General features: G+C 45.3%; 1 long non-coding RNA gene across 2 annotated transcripts; it reads left to right on the top strand.

Moving 5' to 3' along the window:
• The first annotated feature begins 22 nt into the window (after nucleotides 1-22).
• On the top strand, nucleotides 23-17,331 carry LOC143419588 (uncharacterized). Of its 2 annotated transcripts, XR_013099607.1 has the most exons (4): nucleotides 23-2,276; nucleotides 10,686-11,245; nucleotides 15,457-15,517; nucleotides 16,637-17,331. It is a non-coding gene; the product is annotated as an uncharacterized LOC143419588 (long non-coding RNA). The 2 variants fall into 2 exon arrangements; XR_013099606.1 differs by lacking the exon at nucleotides 23-2,276 and having other exon boundaries at nucleotides 9,679-11,245.
• Nucleotides 17,332-22,398: the final 5,067 nt, after the last annotated feature.

The following is a 22,398-nucleotide window of genomic DNA, read 5'->3' as shown; positions in this document are numbered from 1 at the left end:
GACCCGCCGCTCTGCTGCCAGAACAGCCGGCAGCTCCTCCGGGAGCAGAAACGCGTCCACCTCTTTTAAAAGGAGCAATCAGCGAGGATTTTACTGCTCCATGGCTCACAGACTGGGATACAATATATCTGCTGGGATCACCAGCTGCTCTCACTTTGTCTGGCCTGAAGCGAGTTCTGGGAGCACATTTCATGACACGTCCAAAACAGCCGAACACTGAAGAAGAGAAAGTGCCAGAGTTCACATAAGAGGGTAAACCTTTCACATATATTTATTCCTCTGTATCCTGCTGCCGTGGTGGATGTTCGCATTAAACATGGCCACAGTTCTGATAACGAGGTCACCTGTGCACATAATCCATGTGAGCCAGAAGCTCAGGCTTCATTTCAGGTGTAGCAGGAGGCGAGGCTAAAACACCTTAAACTGTCAGCCCTGCAGCACTACTCCAGCACGCTCGTTCCACTCACACAGGCACACTTTTGTTTCTGTACACATTTTGAGCACTCCCACCTCTCCACTGTGGTAAATCTGCTGCACACGAGCGGATTTCAAACAGTCTTCACAGCTTGATGCTCTGCGCGTGTGATTTGGGGTGAACTGGCGTGGACGTGCCTGTTCGCCCTCTGATAAGTGTGGCTTTGGCTCTAGTGTTGTGGGGACATGGTAAGCAGGCACGACAGTCTGAGCATCAGTAACTTCCTGTCGTCAGGCTCTCAGGAATCCTCTTTCACTTTCAAATAAATATTCTCTGCTTTCCTTCTTTAATATTACCCCTGCTGAATCAGCATGCATGCAGACATGCTCTACTCTTTTGTGTTTGCTTTTGTTTTTTGTGTTCTGCAAAGTGCAAAAAAGTACAGTGGCCCTGAGAGGCCAAACGGACTGCAACTTCAGAAAACACTTGCAAAAAGAAAAATGCTGCAAAAAGAAAGACGCTGCAAAAAGAAAAGCGCTGCAAAAGCACACGAAGCACAACGGAAATGTTCCTGGGGAGACAATAACCCGACGGACCAGTTGCACGAACCAAAACATGCTAACCAGTGCACTAGGACTGGGACACACTTCAAAGAAGTGGAGGAGAGGTAAATATGTTGTAATCTCATGATTCTAATAATACTACAGATATCTGGAATATATATTCAAAGGTAATTCTAACAAAGATAATGTTTAATGTAGCCTTAGAAATGAAGCTTTTTTAAGTAGCCTAATAGCTGAGTGGTTGTGTATTCAAATATATGATGATGTTACTGGGCTGTAATTATAGATTTACTGATGTGTATATCTTTAATGTTCCAGCTGATGATGGTTTTAATCACTAATATATTGTTTAGCAGATCGATCATGCAGTGATTTCACTCAAAACATAAAGTGTGTGGAAATACTTCAATGAAGAAAAAGTACATAAAACCTGAGTAAATGTTCCTGTCTCATCCAACATGGTGGGGGCTAAAAGAGGAGCAGTGTTCCAGCCCAGCGTGGTCCCAAGGGGCCAATCAGATTTCAGGGAGGGCAGGCGCCACCTCACGCCCACTTCTAGACACGCCCCTGGGCAACAGTGAAGGATGCAAACTGCTGACTGAGGTCACGACAGTGAGATTAACCCCAAAGCAAGGTTAAATGACCGATACTGGTGTTGAACAAAGCAGAAGAAAGGAGAGCTGTCGGACGGTCAGGGCCTCAGTGGGCAGGTCATGAAAGGCTGAACAGGTGAGTTTGCTCTGCAGTCTAAAGTGTTTCTGTATCAACACCATCGACCTTCTCCAGGATGAGTAACAGGAGTCGTGTTCCCTGCAGTGTCTTAGTGTGTAGATGCTGCCCTCTAGTGTTGATCTTCAGCAGTGCAGAGCAAGAACACTGAGGGTAAAACTTTGGAGATCTTCTCTTCACAGCAGCTTCTTGGAGAAATGAGTTTGTAAATGACAAACAGCAGGTTGATAAACCAGCAGTTTGTCACATGATAACTACTGAAATCACATTTAAACCATTCATAAAAAACCATTAACAAGACCTCATGAGAAGGGAAACCCCTTTAAGTCATCCTCAGAGGTGACAGGAGACACTCCCGTGTGTCGGATTACCTGTTCTCACCTGTCAGGCTGACATCACTGCCAGCTCCCTCTCTGTCTCCTTTTCTCTGGATGCTTCTGAGTCTGTGGATGTCGTGATGGGCAGCGGAGCGTCTGTCAGTGAGGAGCCTCAGCTGGGCACGCTAGAAACCCGAGAGGCGGAGCCCGGAGGCCTCCACACCTGCAGGAGGGAGCAACGGCACCTTGCAGGTAACGTTTCCTCCACACTGTTTGTATCCACTGGAGTCTGGGAAGGAGTGTGTGTGTGCGCATGTTCCTGTCTAGCTATCTTTGTGAGAACCGAAATCTGCATCCTACTATACTTGTGAGAACCAACAGTCACTCTGAGGACACACTCACCGGTCCTCACAAGTTTGAAGTCCTTTTTGAGGCTCAAAATGTGGTTTTAGTGTCGGGGTTACAATTAGGTTTAGGGTCAGGGTTAGGGCACATGTGTCAAAGTCAAGGCCCACGGGCCACATACGGCCCGCGAGATCATTTTATATAGATGTATTATTATTGTTATGCATGTCCCGGCGATATGAGGCGCTAGTAATATACAAACTACGGATCCCATGATGCAGCGCTGCAGCCTCCTTGCTGAGCGCTAGGCTAACTGGGAACATTCCCGCGTCAAGCTCGCCGCTCATGATGGTGCAGAGAAAAGTTGACTCTGAAAGCAGAGCCTTTCAGCGCCGGTGGGAGGCTGAATATATGTTTACAGACATGCTGGTAAACCGTGCGTCTTATTAGTGGAGCTAATGTGGCTGTAATGAAGGAATTTAATTTAAGACGGCACTACGAGACAAAACGTCAGGATAAGCTGAAAAACCGAAACGCAGAAACTACAGGAAGTAGAAGAGCTGAAGAAGAATCTGACGTTTCAGCAGACGTTCGTCACCAGAGCAAAACCACAAAGTGAAGCTGTTGTGAAAGCAAGTTTTATCGTAGCAGAGGAGCCAAAGCAGCCCGGTACCGCTCTGAAGAGCTGCAGGATGAAGCTGTGGACGTCTTGTGTCCAGACAAAATGCAGAGTTTAGCAAATGTGAGCCTGAGCAGAAATACGATTGCTGATCGGTTTGTGAGATGGTCACTGATTTAAGAACACAGTTGTGTGAAAGAAGCAAAAACTTCACTGCATGCTCGGCTGTGGATGAAAGTACAGACATGATGGACACTGCACAGCTGCCCTGGGACAAACTTGTTGGACTTACAACAGATGGAGCGCCGGTGTTCCAGATCTACTGGAGTTTAGATCAACTGGCGTTGGTCGAACAGATGTGTGGCAGTCTTGCGTTTCAGGAGCTGCTACCGACAAACCAGCAAAAAAACGCCAAATGTGTCACCTGTGACACTTGTGAGGTTGTCTCAAACACACTCCGTCAGTCTTGATGCTGTTGAACAACAAAATGTTTAAAATGTGGCGAGTTTACCTGGTGATATCCTCACGCGCGACGCGATCGCGAAAACAGCAAACAAGTAACACCACGCCGATGTTGTTCACAGGACAGCAAGAGTCAACGATCGGGAGACTCTTGTCGTCGTTATCGTTCCCCTCGCACGGTTTATTTCTCCGGTTTCAGCGTTTTTGCTTCACAACTACAGCGAGCAGTTTACTTTGTGCACTAACATGGAGTCGAGTCAACCAGCGCCACCTCTGGCCACGTGCCACAGCCTACAGCCAGATCAACCTGTGACACACATCTGCAGCACGTTTGATTTCGTGTCATGCACATTTGTACCTTTCAACTGTGTCTGTTTGTGCGTCATGCAAATAAACCTTTGAAATGAATGAAATGACACTAATATTTCACCAGTGTTGTAACATCACATGTCGTTAGCGCAGTCTGTCTGTGTCTTTTCTCTGCAAACAAACATTTCAGAGTTGGTTGTGATATACAGTCTGTATAAGTGTGGTTAATCTAATAAACATGTGTAAGGAGACGGCAGTTACTGTGAATTCACAGCAGTTACACAGTGATTAGTAATAAACAGTCAGACAATGACTCTGACAATCTCATTCAATCTTGCAGACTGAATGCACCTTCTGTGGAAAGTGGTACCACACGGTGTGTGTGGACTTCCCCTGTGCAGAAGGCGACTACAAATGTTGTGGGTGCTAAATAAACAGAAACAAATGATCCCTGTTGTCTTTGCTTACTTATTGTTTTCAGTGTTGACAATTCACATTGCTGGCATTGCATCTGTCAACATGTTTGTGGGTAGATTTGGATGTACCAGGGGTAAGTGCAGCCACTCAGCCTCTACTCACTGTGATCATAGCAGCAGGTGCAGATGTGTCACAAGTTAATCTAGTAGTGGGCTGTGGTAGCAGTGGACTGAGCTCCATTTGAAACTGCTCCAGCTGCTGTGTGATAGTGGATCTGCTACAAATTGAAGATCATAAGCAAGTTTTGGAAATTAACCCTTGTATTATGTTGAAGAACAAAAGAGTGAGATTGATTTTGTTGCAGGTCATTTTGACCCGTACTGTGTAAATCCACTCAGAATTATCCAAAAACTGCAATAAAACAATAGCAACTTTATTTCCCATCAGATAAACATGTAGAACACAGACATACAACAGTTAGACTTTCCATAACTATTTTAGGAACAATTTGGTTTTTCGTTCTTACAAACACATTTCTGTTGAACTTGCCCAATGTTCTCAGTTTTTCAATGCTCAACATTTTCGATTTTGTCCACATGATGGACAGAATGTAACTGTGTGCTTTCTGCAGATGTACTTCTTGCATTTCTCACAAAGAGTGCTTGTTTTCAAACAGGAATCTTCCTAACTAAGATTTAAAACAAAAGATTTCTACGTCTCCTCCAGTCTCACAAACAGATGATAAACCAAGCGACACACCTGAGTCACTGACTTTCTTAAATCCACTCACTCTCACTGGCTGTTTATTACTAATCACTGTGTAACTGCTGTGAATTCACAGTAACTGCCGTCTCCTTACACATGTTTATTAGATTGACCACACTTATACAGACTGTATATCACAACCAACTCTAACATGTTTGTTCGCAGAGAAAAGACACAGGCAGACTACGCTAACGACATGTGATGTTACAACACTGGTGAAATATTAGTGTCATTTCATTCATTTCAAAGGTTTATTTGCATGACGCACAAACAGACACAGTTGAAAGGTACAAATGTGCATGACACGAATTCAAACGTGGTGCAGATGTGTGTCACAGGCTGATCTGGCTGTAGGCTGTGGCACTTGGCCAGAGGTGGCGCTAGTTGACTCGAGTCCATGTTAGTGCACAAAGTAAACTGCTCGCTGTAGTTGTGAAGCAAAAACGCTGAATTCGGAGAAATAAACCGTGCGAGGGGAACGATAACGACGACAAGAGTCTCCCGATCGTTGACTCTTGCTGTCCTGTGAACAACATCGGCGTGGTGTTACTTGTTTGCTGTTTTCGCGATCGCGTCGCGCGTGAGGATATCACCAGGTAAACTCGCCACATTTTAAACATTTTGTTGTTCAACAGCATCAAGACTGACGGAGTGTGTTTGAGACAACCTCACAAGTGTCACAGATGACACATTTGGCGTTTTTTTGCTGGTTTGTCGGTAGCAGCTCCTGAAACGCAAGACTGCCACACATCTGTTCGACCAACGCCAGTTGATCTAAACTCCAGTAGATCTGGAACACCGGCTCTCACGGCCGCTGGCAACTGTCGGAGGAAGATGTGGGCGAAGAGGAATCCCCCCGTCGTCCGGTCCGAGAAAGGATAGCATGTGCTCCATCAGTTCGAGAGCCGTACCGCCACCCAGGCCTGAGAGGGAGAGGAGCTTCTCGGCTCGCTCTGCATCGGAGAGGGCATAGCGCCGAAGAAGCAGCTCCTTAAGGGCGGCGTATTTCCCTCGGGTGTGTGGGTCCCGGAGGAGAGTCAACGCATGACGGGTGGTTGGCGGGTCGAGAGAGGCCACCACATGGTGATATTTCGTGTTGTCAGCCGAGATGCCACAAAGGGCGAACTGAGCCTCCACGTGCACGAACCACGACGGGGGATCGTGAAGCCAAAAGTCCGGCAGCTCGAGCGCCACAGCAAACGCAGCTGCAGCAGGAGGCAGAGGGCTGGCGGCTGCTGATGCATCCAGAGCGGAGTCGGCGCCACCATCGGACTACAGCATGTTGGAGTCAGGGGTCACCAATGTGGAGGTAAACACAGACGACACGAGAGCTCTCGATTAACACTCCTCGTTTATTACTCATCACCACACAACTGAATACTTTTCACTCCAAAACACAGCAACAACACTTCCTGAGAACTGGGTGTGAGTGGAGCCCTCCAGTGGTCCACCACAATATTCTATTATTTTTTCATCGCTCAAAATAAGCGTCACACTCGCGGAAGCCGGTGTAGCCGCCGAAACGCCTGCATTTATCGAGACTTTCAGCCCCAGGTAGGCCAATTATGGATCTTCGGATCCACATTATGTCAGCAGCTCCACCGTGAACTGTGTTAAAAACAAACACGCTCACGCCTCACAGACGACAGCTTACAGTCCTGTAAAGATGAAAGTGACTTCGTACAGCCCCGACCTGCAGACGCTGTGCGCAGAGGTTCAGGAGCAGAAGTCCCGTTGTAAACATATCACAGCAGACCCGACGATGTTTGCATGAACACGCTTTTCACACACAGTTGCTGACGCACACAGCCGGCTGTAGCTTTGCAGCTCACAGCCCGACACACACCAACACAACAGCATAGATCGCACAGACGTTAAGGCGGCGAGGCGTGTTTGCGGTCCCGCTCAGGTGCGTCCTCCTCCCCTGCAGCGGCACTGCAGACCACGCTGTCATTTCAACAGCAGGTCTCGATTTGTGGGACAATCTGAGAAAATTATAAGAAATGAATGTGTAAAATAAAAAAGGTTTTGCTCAGACTGTCCTGCAGCTACAGAAAGTTTATGTTAATTCATAGAAATGTTCTTAATTTAAAATGTGGGGAAAAACAACAAAAAAACTACCAACTAAACAAAACAGGGAAGAATTTTTGTCGTGCATGGTTGTTTAGCTGTTTGCCTATTACTGAATTACTTTGGTTTAGTAGGAATGACGATGTGGGAGGTCTTTACCAGCAGGACGAGCTGAAAATCGATGCCCTCCTTCACATTTTCCATCATGATTAGAGTCTTTCTCTGCTGGAAATGAGGCATAAAGCATGTAAACGGTAACAGTGCTGATAATATTCTGTGATGACCAGAACAGCACGCACACATCCAGCACTCCAGCTGCTGTCCTCTGGCAGGCTGTGATGATTCTCAGCGACTGTCACTTCCAGTGTATTTGCACCAAAGTGGGTTTGACAGTGTTGAGCAGTGAGTGGCTTTTGTGTTACTACCAGGAAACTGCGGCAGAGGGGGAAGAAGTGTCTCTGCACTTCGAGAGTTTCCTCCATGAAAACGGGAGTGATGACAGGACTCGCTCTTTCCTCCAGGGCTGCGGTCAGCTGCAGACTGCCGACGGCCTGGGAGGACGACCGCACCGGCAGCATCTAAAAAAAAAAGCACTGCTGTGCCTGCACTTACAAAAGCCTTTACAAATGTTGATGCAGAAAAGTCATGATGACAGATTAAAGTCTGTGAGTGAACCTGCTGCTGAGACAGTCCAGTCTGCACTGCAGGAGTAGCCACTTACTGTGCGATGCTGTGTAAACTGTGCACCAGCCTACCCTCGACTGCTGCGTTCACTTATCGTTAGCTCTGCAGTTTCAGAAGCATGTGAGTTTGTCTTTAGAGAATCCTGTTGGTTCTGCTGTTTCCATGCAGGAGAGGGGGAATATCTGCAGGTTCTGGGATCCTTTTTTTTTTTTTTTGGCCTGTCCCGTTTGGCTCTTTTGCATCAGAATTGTTGTCTAAAGGCAAAGAAAGATGCCCAACGGATTTACTTTACCAAACTGACCATCCCAGCCTTGCCGTAATGGTCCATTTGATTCACCTTTTATTGTTTATTTTATTTTCACTTGCTGAATACGGGACAGACTTGACTGGGGGAAAGAAGGGGAGAAAGAAAGAGGGAAAGAGAAACAGCTGAGAAGAGGGACGGGGGAGAAGGGCAAAAGACAAAAACCAACAGAACGGGCAGAGAAAAAAAAATGCATATATCAATCACCTGGATCACCTGCTGAGAAAGAAAAAAGAAAGCAAGCAGAAGAGAACAAGAGTAATAGAATAAACAACATCACAATGATATATGGGAATATGACAGTAAATACTAAATGTTAAACATTATTGTGCAGCACATAAGATCAACAGAACACAGTGTGCTTTGAGGTAGGAGCCAAAAAGGGTGTAGTTTGTGGGTGTGATCACCCGTGTGCACACCTGTGAGCATGGACGCGCTTGTTTTTAAAAGGTTCCTTCATGTAATAATCTGCTAGAGGGTGTGGGGGGGCCACAGCCCCGTCCTCCAGGGCGTGAAGCAGGTGTGGAGGAGATCAAAACTCCAGACATCCAGAGGCCCCCAGAACACAAGAGACCAAGGAAGACCAACAGAGGGGCAGCTGCGCCACTGTCCCAGAAAGAGCTGAGGAGAGTCCCAGATGAGGGCTCACTCAGCAGCCGCGGAGCAGAAGCCAGGGGGAGTTGCAGTGACGCGCCCGTGAGCTCCGCCGGCCGCCAGCTGCGCCTGAGTGACCGAGCCCCAGGCCGAGAGGCCGGGGGCACCCCACCTCCGAAGTGGCCCGAGCGAGCCCCAGGCTCCAGGCCCCAATAAGCGGCCGCCAAGGAGTGAGCCGGTGTGTACCTGGACGCCCATCCCCGGACACAAAGAACCACCAACGCACCGATGTCTGAGGGAGTCCGCCACTGGCAGGGGAAGTGGTGGTGGGTGGAGATAGGCCTCCAAACCTTGGAGGGCCTGAGATGTCCCCAGAGAGGTGGCGCCTGACACCCAACCTGACATATAGACACAGAAATACAGGCACACACAGATACAAACATCCATTCCCACCCTCATGCTCTCATATGTACTTACTCCACACTCAACCAACGTGGAGACAGACATAAAGAGACGTTGTACACACGATCACACTCCCCAAGCATACTCTACAAACCGGGTCTAGGTGCCCTTGCCCCTGGAGGGGGGAACTGCACCCAGACCCAGGTGGTGTTTCCCTTTTCCCTGCGGTGGGGGGAGGCAGACCGCCCCGACTCCGCAGCAGCAGGAAGGCTCCACACTCCAGACCGCAGTCGGACGGCCAACTCCTCCTCCTAGTCCTAGCCCCCCTGCTCCAGCAGGTCGCAGAGAACGGGGGTGGGTTCTGGGATCCTGAGTCGGGCCTCTGGCTGCTGCTGCCACTTCAGTGGGAGAAGAACGCCGAGTTCGGCAAAGCTCCAGTCCAACGAGTCACGGTGAGGAACATGGTGCATGGAGATGTAACCACGTGGGCGGCTGCTTATTAGAGTTACCCTAACATCAGATTGTGTTTGTAAATGATGACATGGTGGCGCAGTGGTCTTCTTTTCTATCTGGACTTTCCTTGTTCTCCACTGGCCTGCATCGGTTTCTTCACGCAGTCCAAAGACGTGCATGTTGGGTTGAATAATCTAAACTGGTTGTGAGCATTGTCAGTCTGCCTGTGATGGACTGCTGACCTGCCCAAGGTGTAGCCCAACCGGCCAGTGTCACCGGGATGGACGATGGATGTTCATATCCCTAAGCAGGCATCAGTGACAACATAGATGACATTGACTGGCTGTCAGATATATTATGAAAGAATAATCTGGATTGTTGATAATCTCGTCTGTGAGCCAAAGAAGCTCACAAAGCACCTCTTAGATGAGCTTATCATCAGCCTTCGGGTGCCTCTGAGATCGGCTAATCTACCGGGCCATGGCCGAGTTTGGCTTCTTGGCCTGCAAACACATGCTGTGCTCAGTTTGTGGAGCAATCCCACTTGGACACCAAATGATGCTCATGTTCCTTTGGAGAAAGGTGGTGCTTCTGTGTGGAAAAAGTACCGACTCTGAAATGTATTTAAAGTAAAAGTAGCTCCTTAAAGAACATTATTATCGCCTATAAGTATGCAAAGCTAACGAATACAAACTTTATTTCAGTCTAAATTTTAATAACTATTTTCTGTTGCTTGTAGAGATGGACTTTGCCACAACTCACAATAATTTCTGTCTCCATCTCTGAGTGAACTTGGCTCTCTGTCTTTTCTCTCCCTGTCAGATACACCAGCTGGGCCTTTAGCTGCAACACACTGTGACACACACAGTTTGTGTGTTTGCTGATGTTTGTCGAGCTGTTAGAAACGCTGCATTTCAGATGAGCTGACACTTAATAAACATTACTTCCTTTATGCTACTTCTGTAGCATCTACAGTGGATGCAAAAGTATTCGGCCCCCTTGAACTTTCCCACATTTTGTCACATTACAGCCACAAACATGAATCAATCTTATTGGAATTCCAGGTGAAAGACCAACACAAAGTGGTGCACACGTGAGAAGTGGAACGAAAATCATACAAATCCAAAGCTATAGTGGTGCTTTTTGGGAACATTTGAGTCAGAAGACGTTATATTATCTTTATTTTTGTCAGATATCTGAGCACCATGTGATCAAACATGCTGCTTTAACCCTACAGAGCCCTCCTGGAGAGAGAGAGTGAGGGAAGTCTGCTGTCTGACTGATGTTGTTCAGCACCTGAATCAGAAGCTCGCCGAGCTCGAGGCTGACAAGCAGGAGCTCCGGGAGAAGATCTGATCCCTCCTGAACCACCGAGCTTCTCCCGTCCCACCTGCCAAACCCGTCATCAAGCCTGCTGTGGACATCGGCCAACTGCGCCGGCTGACCCGGGAGCCGAACGTCTCAAACAAGCACCTTCGCTCCGTAGTTCACCTGGCACTCGCTGATTTTAAGAACCATCTGGGGCAGTTCGATTGTCCTCTGGGGAAGTTGGCTCAAGTGGAACAGGAGGCAACCAGTGAGGTGGAGAAGCTACGATCCCTCGACAGGAAGGAGGCGGTGGAGAGGAAGAGCCTGTACAACAAGCTGCTCGAGCTGCAGGGGAACACCCGGGTGCTCTGCCGCTGCAGGAAAAGCTCGGCCTCCAGCTGCTTGGATGACCAGGAAGTGGTCGTCATCCAGAAAGGAAGTAGAAAGAAGTTCCAGTTTGACAAAGTCTACTCTCCCAGCAGCACACAGGTAAAGGCTTAGACTTCTTCCACAATTCTGAACACACAAACTTACGATTTCAGACAGGAGCTCCTCCCTCAAGTCATGCCTATTTTTAAACAATACAGAAGCAGCCAGTGGTTGGCCTACCGACACTCAACTGGAAGCCCATTTTAACCACATCTTAAAGATAAATGCTCAAAAAGTAGAAGATGAAACCTTTCAGATGAAGACTCGTTTTTTTGGCACAGCAGTTTCATTCCTTTACGAGCTTTTCTGTTTGCAGGTAGCTGAACATTCGATACAAAGAGACGGATGCTCTCTGAACACAAACTCTTACTTTAGATTGCTTGCTGGTGATCTGGGGGAGGTTAAGAGGTTGGATTATATTACAGTGTCTGTGTTAATTAACAGAAAACTTAGCAGTTAAAAGCAATCCTGCATATTATTAAATACCACAGCTCTGTCATTAATTTTCCCACCGGGAAGGTTTGTTTTTGATCGTTAATTTGCTCTAGATTTTAATGAAGCCTGGGCACTAACGAGCGCTTGGCCTTCGCAGCACTCAGCTTATTAACGTTGATTGGTTTGTAATTTTTGTTTAATGCCTCATAAACAAATTGGCATGAGGCTTCATTTGACGATCCTGTGGGGAGCGTGGATCTGCATCCAGAAAACCAGAACATGCCCAAAAAATCCAAGCAGCAAACCTCGGATGGTCGAATGCCCGTCATGCTGTTTTTTTTCTAGCCAGCACTAATTATCTGCAGATTTTGTCCCTGCTCTCTGCAGGAAGTCGTGTTTGCAGGAACTCTGCCTGTGATAACTTCCTGTGTGGATGGATATAACGTCTGTATTTTGGCGTATGGACAGATGGGCTCAGGGAAGACGTACACCATGATGGGCAACATCAGGTCATCCGTTCTCAGTAGGAACATTAGGTACATACATCCAGTTTAGTGCTTCAGGTTCTCTATAAGATCTTAGAACAAAGCACCAAAACGCAGCTGTAGCCTGAGAAGGTTCATTTACAGATCTGCATGTGAAGCATGGCCGTTAGAACCTGTTCAAAGGTTTAAAAATAATCTGCCGAGCAAGATGTAAACGAGCGTGTTTACAGTGGGGCAAAAAAGTATTTAGTCAGCCACCGATTGTGCAAGTTCCCCCACTTAAAATGATGACAGAGGTCAGTAATTTGCACCAGAGGTACACTTCAACTGTGAGAGACAGAATGTGAAAAAAAATCCATGAATTCACATGGTAGGATTTGTAAAGAATTTATTCCTAAATCAGGGTGGAAAATAAGTATTTGGTCACCTCAAACAAGGAAAATCTCTGGCTCTCACAGACCTGTAACGTCTTCTGTAAGAAGCTTTTCTGTCCCCCACTCGTTACCTGTATGAATGGCACCTGTTTGAACTCATCATCTGTATAAAAGACACCTGTCCACAGCCTCAAACAGTCAGACTCCAAACTCCGCCATGGCCAAGACCAAAGAGCTTTCGAAGGACACCAGGAAAAGTATTGTAGACCTGCACCAGACTGGGAAGAGTGAATCTACAATAGGCAAGCAGCTTGGTGTGAAAAAATCAACTGTGGGAGCAATCATCAGAAAATGGAAGACATACAAGACCACTGATAATCTCCCTCGATCTGGGGCTCCACGCAAGATCTCATCCCGTGGGGTCAAAATGATCATGAGAACGGTGAGCAAAGATCCCAGAACCACACGGGGGGACCTGGTGAATGACCTGCAGAGAGCTGGGACCAAAGTAACAAAGGTCACCATCAGTAACACACTACAACGGCAGGGAATCAAATCCCGCAGTGCCAGACGTGTTCCGCTGCTGAAGCCAGTGCATGTCCAGGCCCGTCTGAAGTTTGCCAGAGAGCACATGGATGATACAGCAGAGGATTGGGAGAATGTCATGTGGTCAGATGAAACCAAAGTAGAACTTTTTGGTATAAACTCAACTCGTCGTGTTTGGAGGAAGAAGAATACTGAGTTGCATCCCAAGAACACCATACCTACTGTGAAGCATGGGGGCGGAAACATCATGCTATGGGGCTGTTTTTCTGCCAAGGGGACAGGACGACTGATCCGTGTTAAGGACAGAATGAATGGGGCCATGTATCGTGAGATTTTGAGCCAAAACCTCCTTCCATCAGTGAGAACTTTGAAGATGAAACGAGGCTGGGTCTTCCAACATGACAATGATCCAAAACACACCGCCCGGGCAACAAAGGAGTGGCTCCGTAAGAAGCATTTGAAAGTCCTGGAGTGGCCTAGCCAGTCTCCAGACCTCAACCCCATAGAAAATCTGTGGTGGGAGTTGAAAGTCCGTGTTGCTCGGCGACAGCCCCAAAACATCACTGCTCTCGAGAAGATCTGCATGGAGGAATGGGCCAAAATACCAGCTACTGTGTGTGCAAACCTGGTAAAGACCTATAGTAAACGTTTGACCTCTGTTATTGCCAACAAAGGTTATGTTACAAAGTATTGAGTTGTATTTTTGTTATTGACCAAATACTTATTTTCCACCCTGATTTACGAATAAATTCTTTACAAATCCTACCATGTGGATTCATGGATTTATTTTTCACATTCTGTCTCTCACAGTTGAAGTGTACCTCTGGTGCAAATTACTGACCTCTGTCATCATTTTAGGTGGGGGAACTTGCACAATCGGTGGCTGACTAAATACTTTTTTGCCCCACTGTAAGAGTTTGAACAGAACCTCAGAGGATTCGATAAAAGCAGCATAAAACACGACTGTTCTGTGTGGTCAGTCAGATAAATTCATGAAAACTCGCTGGAGAACAGTCCGAAACCTCATGGTGACAAAAAGACCCAACAAAGGCTGAGATGTCTGCACTGAAGCAGCACCAGAGAGGACAAAGACGGTGAAAGACTTTGGGTGGCTGCTAACCGTCTGAGGCATGACGTGTTTAACATTTATGCAGACCTGCTCGAGTTAACGGTGCTTTTTGCAGAATTGAACAGTACAGTCAGCGTTGGTATCGGTGCAAAGACGGTGAAAGACAGAAAGTGTTTGATATTAAACAAACCCTGAAATGTCTGCGTGTCCAAATACTTATGGTCCACACTGTAAGCTGCTGGTGTTATCCCCCCACCTGGAATAAGATCATCTCCCTTGCCATCATCAAATCAATACACCTGTACTGAATCAAATATTTATATCAATATTTCACAGAGCATAGAGAATAGATTGCATAATTAATAGGCGTCTATTGTTTCGGCTGCTTCAGGCTGCAGGAGGGTTACCTGTTTGGGGAAAGCCTGCGCTGATATATAATAAATGAAGTGTTTCAGCCTCCTCTGCACCTGCTGGCATACAGACACAGGCTCGTGCTAAGGCCGTGCAACACCGTGGAGTTTAACTCATCTTCTCTTGAACGCTGAAAACCAATACGAGAAACTTATTATCAGACACGTTCCAATCGACTCTTCTCTGAAGCCATTTACAGTCACCAAAACTAAAACCGAATCAGGTCGGTGGTTCAACCCCGGGTTCCTCCAGCCTGCGTGCTGGAGTATCCTGAGGCGTAAACCCCCCAAAACACTGCATACACCACCAGCTTACAGCTGACTTAATAGTGGGTGGTGGTGCATGGCCGTTCTTAACTGGTGGTGCGATTTGTTTGGTGAATTTTGATAACGGAGGAGACTCTGACATGCTACCTAGTGGCTGTAGCTCAGGAGGTAGAACCAGTAGAGGTCTTCTACGGATCGGGAGGTTGGTAGTTTGATCGACGGCTCCCCCAGCGTGCATGCCAAATATCCTTGGGCAAGATACTGACCCCAAGTTTCTCTTGAGTGTGAATGTTGTACAAAGAAAGACTCAAATTTAAAATTCCATCTGAAAGACAGTCAAGGGAGCATAAACTGGAAGAGTTTAAATGTTTTCAGAAGCTGATCCTCAAAGCTGAATTTAGTACAGGGTTGTCTACATAGCTGGGAATAAACTTTGTGAATACCCTCGTCTACCTCCCTGGAACATGATCTGCTGTGTGGGCCCATTGAGACAAACCTGTGCCTCCTGACAGCCGTGCATCCATGTTTGATGAGGAGAAGCTGCAGCTCAGTGCGGACAGAGGTCGAGTTTCCCGTCAGAGAGGAGACAGAGACCAGCAGGACAAACCCGTCCCAGCCTCTTCACGCTCTCTCGTTACCTGCTGAGCGCTACGAGCCGGCACTAACACGAGTTTGTTTCTCTCAGGTCGGTGCGAGAGGTGCTGCGCATCTGCTCCGAGAAGGAGAAGGTGTCCTACACTCTGAAGGTACGGCAGCAGAGTTTCACCGAGCAGCCACGAACACTTCAGGAAAAAAAGTTGTTTCGAGTGTGCCAAAAGTCTCTGTGGGAGCGCTAAAGTAGAGCAGAGTCTACTTCTTTTTAATGACGACACTTCGACTTTAAGAGCCGAAGCGGAGATGTCGAGGTAAAGCGAAAGTTCGCTTGGCTGTGGCAGCGCCGCCTACGCCGATGTGAACTTTGGTTCGTAAGCCAACATTAAACTGAGACAGTTTTATCACACAGCTGGATAAAAATACTTAGAAGCTGTGAATGAACTTAAAAACCTAATTTATTCTTAACTCGTGAGTCTGATCAGTGCAGTCGATCCAGGAAATTACTTTAAAACCTGCACTCTTTCTAGTGACCAGCAGGGGGCAACGCCTCTGGTATTACAGAAATCTGAGAGACGTTTGTGGTGTCAGTCGTTGGTCTTTCTCCAAACATGGTGGTGCTGATTTTATAATTGTGGGGCTGTGTCCCAATTAAGAGACCGCATGCTTGAAGTACGCATTTTGAGTGCGATTACGTCACCGCCACGCAACGACGGATGTCCCAATTCGAAGTGTACTTCAAATGCGCCACGATCGCCCCATATATAAATATATATATAGTCGACCTTAATCTTGCAGCGAATGTGATGATTTTGTGGATAATTAAAGTCAGTCATATATCCACAAACACAAAAAGCTGAAAGTCAGTGATGCTGCTCGGTTTGCAGTCCTGAATATCACGGCACAAGCAGGATCCACTGCACTGTTAATGTGAGCTGTGTTATATTGCTGCCTCTGTTCGGTGGTGTCGAGCCAAACGGACTTTAACGTGTGTTTGAACGAGCTGACGGTTCACTCGTTAAGCTGAAAGAAAGATGCTTTAATCACAGCAGTCACACATGTGTCCACTGCACCATCTGGAACTCTTCTTGTTTACACTCGTAATAACACAAACACTAAATCCTGCTTCTCTGTGCTGTTGTGTAGCAGTGTGTACACCTGAGACTGTCACCTGTCTGTCTGTCCTGCACTCTCTCTCTGTTTCTTTCTCTCTGATTGTGGAATAAAAGTATGAACGTGTGTTTATAAGTTACACTTGTGTTTGAATCCTGCAGCTTATCACACATTTGATGTCCATGTGTGACGACTGCAAGTGTCCAGAGTGAGGACAGACTGAGGGACCCACTGCTGCACATCATCTGTGAGGCTTTGCAGCCCTGATGATCCACCAGGACAAACTCGGCAGTGTGTGAGGAAGAGGAGGAGGAAGAGCCAGCAGCAGCTGACAGATGGAGAGAATAGACAGACTGTTCCCTGTTTGTGAAGGACTGCTAGGAAAGTTTAACATAACTGTCTGTGCTGAATCAGTCTTATTAGGTAATGTTCACATAATGTGATCATCCCAGTGTTTCCAGTGTGGGAGAAAGTACTCAGAGTACTCAGGGCCTTCAAGTTACACACCATGAAAGGCAGCAACAAGTTTAATGTTCAGAAACCTAAAGTCTGTATCAGCAGCAGAATGGAGCTAAAATAAATGTTTGTTTCAGTTCTATGAAGCTTTGAGTATTTTGGATCAGTAGCTGCTGTGTTTGTTGCATCATATTGCTGTAACTGTTTATATGCTTTATATATTCTGAGCTAAGTTGATCTATAGTGTTACATCATATTCTATAAGGATGTTATGTGTTTGTAGACTTTCTGCCCAGTTTGACCCATTTAGCAGACGTCAGCCTGTTTAAGGCTCTGATGTCTATTCTGTGTGACTTACAGCAGTTATGACATGGTCTGATTTTCTCACCCAATAAAGGAATATTTCATATATCAGTCTACTCTTCATTCTATCAGACACAGTTATCACAGCTCGTACATTTGCTTTATACACATATGTAAGCATTGTATGGAACGCCAGGACTGCCATAATGAATTAATTAAATACACCATTAAATAATTAATTAAATGTGGCAATAATTAATTAAAATTGGAATTAATTAATTAAATAAATAGTTATGACACATGTAATTAATTAATTATTGACACATGTAATTAATTAATTATTGACACATTTAATTAATTATTTAATGATATATTTATTTATTTCATTTTGGCAGTCCTGACGCCTGGCTCTCGTCATGAAATAATTTTATCTGTCAGCCTCACCCATCAAACTCAGGGGGCGGGGTTAACGCTGCCCATGCAGCTTCTCTAACATTTGATTGGTTGCCGTGCAAAGTAAGTCAAAACAGGTCGATCCTAGATAATCGATTGCTTGTGTAGACTTGGGGCAGCCAGTTATCCCAGAATGCAGATCAAATCACAGGCAGCAATGGTGGTGGTGTAGTTTTAAAATACCCCGTTTTTCTGTCACCAGCTACACTTTTAACAGTGTTTTAGCCGCGAATGTCGCGACGTATGTCTGGTCAGGTTGTCAACATAGAACATGTTTGCAAAAGTGCTCAGATGTTTTCAGAGATTTCACTAGCTCTGCTAACAGTTAGCATGCAGAGTGCACCGAGGGGGTTACGTTAACCGGTTTGTTTACATATTCCACTCTCCGTGTTCCACATGTTGCATTCGCAGATTCTCATTTTCACCGAACGATCGTCTCTTTCCGCCTGGTCTTGTGTCTCTGTGCTTCTGTAACATAAAGAACGAGCTGACATTTTTCTCACGAAACCAGCGATCAGCTCAACAGACCCTCAGTTTACCTGCATGCATCCTCCTCCTCATCTGTCAGCTGTTTAACACCTGCTGCTAATTCAAGAAACACGCCTACGTTACCTGGTGATAGTCACAGTTTAACTGGGCAGCCGGTGCTCGATATAACGCAATGTCAGCGCATTTTTCTGCACAAGATAAGTAAATATAGTGTTTTCCCCGAGCGCAGAGCTGCTGGAGCTCGTTTCCTTACAGAGCACTTTATAGGCGAGCCAGCTTTATCAGCGGCTGATGTCCAATCACCAGCACACAGCTTTGAAACCTCAGCTGAGTTTTAGCTCTCAGTGGTTAAACGCTGGACTTCATTCACTCAGGTTCTGTCTGTCGGGTCACGTTTACTTCGCTGTTTTATTTACAACTGAGCAAATCGGTTTGGCTGAGGTTAAAGTTACGTTTCATAACTGCATAGTTTCACAGACGTTTAATGGTTCACTGGCACATGTGTTAGACTGAACTATCATCTAAATATCATCTGTCTTTTAATAGTTATTCAACTGTATTCTAAGCACCAGCTGTCTGTTAGAATGTGATTTTTTTTTTTTCTCTCTCTGTTGGCAGAGGTATAAAAATGCGCAGGAAAATCTGACATGCATGGCGAACTTCACCGACGATATTTAGGGAGGAATAAACACACATCAAACATAAATGAACCATTTGCCTGTCTCCATAATTGAGAGCATTTTCTCTTCTTATGTCAACACTCTCTCTCTTTTTTTTCTTTTTTTTTGCTTTTTCGGTCATGTTATGTTTACCTGTCAAAGGCTTGTTACAAACTATGAAACACATTGTGCAGACTTCTGGATGTTAGAAGAAAACTAATACTGCTCATGAATGAGACTAAAGGCAGGAAGGTGTCCTTTAAAACTAAACATGTTAATAGGACCTCCCTGTTTATATCATAGTTTATGATATAGTACGTGTATTTCAGTAATAGCCTGCTGAGGCCACTATACGTGCTGGCCTCATATCAAATGTGAAGGCAGACTGAGTCTATGTTTGACGTTTTTTATATCTAATCTTCCTTTTCAAACATTTAAACAGCAGCGAGTCTGCAGCTGAGGGAATACAAATTCAAATTGTCGGAACAGGTTTGCTCGTTTCTTGGATTCATTTGGTGATTTATTAAATGTATAACTGTTATTCTAATCTGCTGCTGGGTCTCTTACACTTTTCTTTATGCTGTATATTTTCACGTCTCTGGAATAGTTGGCAGTTAGATAGTCAGCTGGGAAACTGTGTTAACTCATGGAGCTGAGGATATCGTGGATATGCTGACCTCGCTGCGTGGTGTACAGAGCGAGGTCAGCATGATTAATATTCACAATAAAAATATTAGCCGAACATCATGAAGTCTGTATGTGTTTCATAGTGTGGAACAACCTTTGTACAGTTAAAGCCAGCAGTTACTACATGACGGAAACACCAACGTTATCTCTTTTATGTGTTTATACACAGGTCACGCTGATTACTGAACAAAAACCCAAAGATCAGATGTTAAACAGATTTATTTGCTCTCTCTCCTCCTTAAACATGTTTTTAATGTTAGTTATAATTCAGAATTGGCGACTGAAACACGTAGGACACATAAGAACATCAGGAAATAAAACATCGATAAATATAACCTCAGTAAAAGAAGTCAGCGGGGGTTACTACAGCTGTGTACCGGGGCCTGCGCTTTGTCGGTGGGATTGCTTGCGAGGCGAGCGGGTCTATCCCACGCTTTGCCGTGAGACTGGGCAGACATCTCCGAAATCATCGAAACACTTTTGCAAAGAGGCTGTATCTTGACAAACCGACCAGACACATGAAGATTAAACCACTACATTCTCGGCTAAAAAAATATTAAAACGGTATTTGGTAACACACAAACAGGGTTTTTCAAAGCTCAGTTCTGTTAGCTTCCACATGCTGGTTGTTGTGTGCTAGAAACAATGGCCACCAGGCCAAAGCAATGGTTTTGACTCGATCAGCGTTAACCCCGCCCCCTGAGTTTGATGGGTGAGGCTGACAGATAAAATTATTTCATGATGAGAGCCAGGCGTCAGGACTGCCAAAATGAAATAAATAAATATATCATTAAATAATTAATTAAATGTGTCAATAATTAATGAAATGTGTCAATAATTAATTAAAATGTGAAATACATAAATAATTAATTAAATGTGTCAATAATTAATTAATTAAATGTGTCAATAATTAATTAAAATGTGAAATACATAAATAATTAATTAAATGTGTCAATAATTAATTAATTACATGTGTCATAACTATTTATTTAATTAATTCCAATTTTAATTAATTATTGCCACATTTAATTAATTATTTAATGGTGTATTTAATTAATTCATTATGGCAGTCCTGGCGTTCCATAGCATTGAGCCAAATGTAATAATGCCAACGTATTAAACGAACAATATTTGTCTCTTATATATAACACATCTGTATACACACTGTCACAGATACTCGTCTTTGAGTGAAGATTTAAGGTGATAGGACATATAAACAACTGTTCAAGCTCACTGCTGTAATATATCATAATAATCTGACTATAACTTTAATATTGGCCATATTATATTTACATTACCACAGTGAGATGACTTTAGTCTCATGACCAACATCAGCTAATTGTTATTTACTAGCTAATCTTAAATGACTGTTCAGCACAGGAATGAAGCCCAACAATCATGTTTTACGGTCCTTTGGTCTCAAATGAACAAAACATGTTCTCCTTCGTTTCTGTCACACAAAGCTGTATGACACGTTTCTCGCGGTTAGTATCATGGTTGCTAGGCAACCTGAGCAGCGCGACGAAAGCAAGACCGTCCTATTTCACAAGCCTCTCACTTCCGCACTTCTCATACTTATAGTACGCACCGTGCGTAGTGCGCGTACTTCAAGCGTGCAGACCCTGAATTGGGACACAGCCTAGTGGTGCCGAGCTGGCGCACCGAGTAGTTCCTGTTACCTGCTGTGTGTCTGTTTTTACAGGTAAGCTGGGTTCCAAATAATACATATGTGATAGACAACAGTAGCAATCGAAAAGCTAGAGAGCCAGTTCACGAGTTTAAGGGTTGATAGCGACGAACCACCACCAGCTGTTGCTAAAAGCACCTTTGTTAGCTAGCAAAGTATTTACAAATAATTCTCCCGTTCATTGATCTGAGCATGCGCAGAATGATCCACAGCGCTCCTTTGATCTTCTCGAACGATCATCGTGACGTCACGGCGACATAACAATGATCCTTTGAGAAGATCAAAGGATCATTGTTATGTCACAGCAACGTCACATTCTCTGCCACGCCCACCGAGTCTATAAATAGGAGCTCGTTCAACAGTTTACAGCAGAAAGAGACAGTTGTTTGAGACACAGCTACCCTTTGCATTTAAATCATTCAGAGATCTAACTTTTGGACACTTTTGAGCTTTAACCCTTTACAAAAATGTCACAGGGAGATCCGTCAGACCCACTGCAGCGTACGAGAGAGGAACTCGAGCATGAAAATGCACAGCTCATAGAATTCAGTCACCATATCACACTAGTCAGTCAAAGACTCAGGGAAGAAAACGCACAACTCATCGAAGGAAATGCACAACTCAGGGAAGAAAACGCACAACTCATCGAAGGAAATGCACAACTCAGGGAAGAAAACGCACAACTCATCGAAGGAAATGCACAACTCATCGAAGGAAATGCCCAACTCGGGCAAGCAAACGCACAATTCGGGCAAGCATACGCACAACTCGGGCAAGCATACGCACAATTGAGGCAAGAGATCGCAGAAGTCAGACAAACTGTGGAAAATCTTCAGCGCCCAGCGGTACATGAACAACAGACAACAGAAAGAGAATCGCCTGGTTCGTGGGGTGTAAACCTACTTAAAGTAGGTTTAACTGTTGCCGGATGTGTCATTGCGCTTCCTGCAGCTTTCTGGGTCACCTCTAAGATTTTCGGCTGAAGCGAATGTCCCGCTCTGTGGGGTCATGATTATTGTCATGACCCCACAGAGCGGGGATGGCTTGCGTATGCTTGCATGCACACGTCCCATCGACAACTGTGGATTGTGGTCCACATCCACAATGACAGTAGAGCTGTCATTGTGGATGTGGACCAGTTACCCTTTAAAAACAGTAATGATCTTTTCCAGCCACAGTCCACCTTCAT

Source organism: Maylandia zebra, linkage group LG7 (assembly GCF_041146795.1).
Source record: "Maylandia zebra isolate NMK-2024a linkage group LG7, Mzebra_GT3a, whole genome shotgun sequence".
NCBI lineage: Eukaryota > Metazoa > Chordata > Actinopteri > Cichliformes > Cichlidae > Maylandia > Maylandia zebra.
This window is presented reverse-complemented; position numbering and strand designations above follow the sequence as displayed.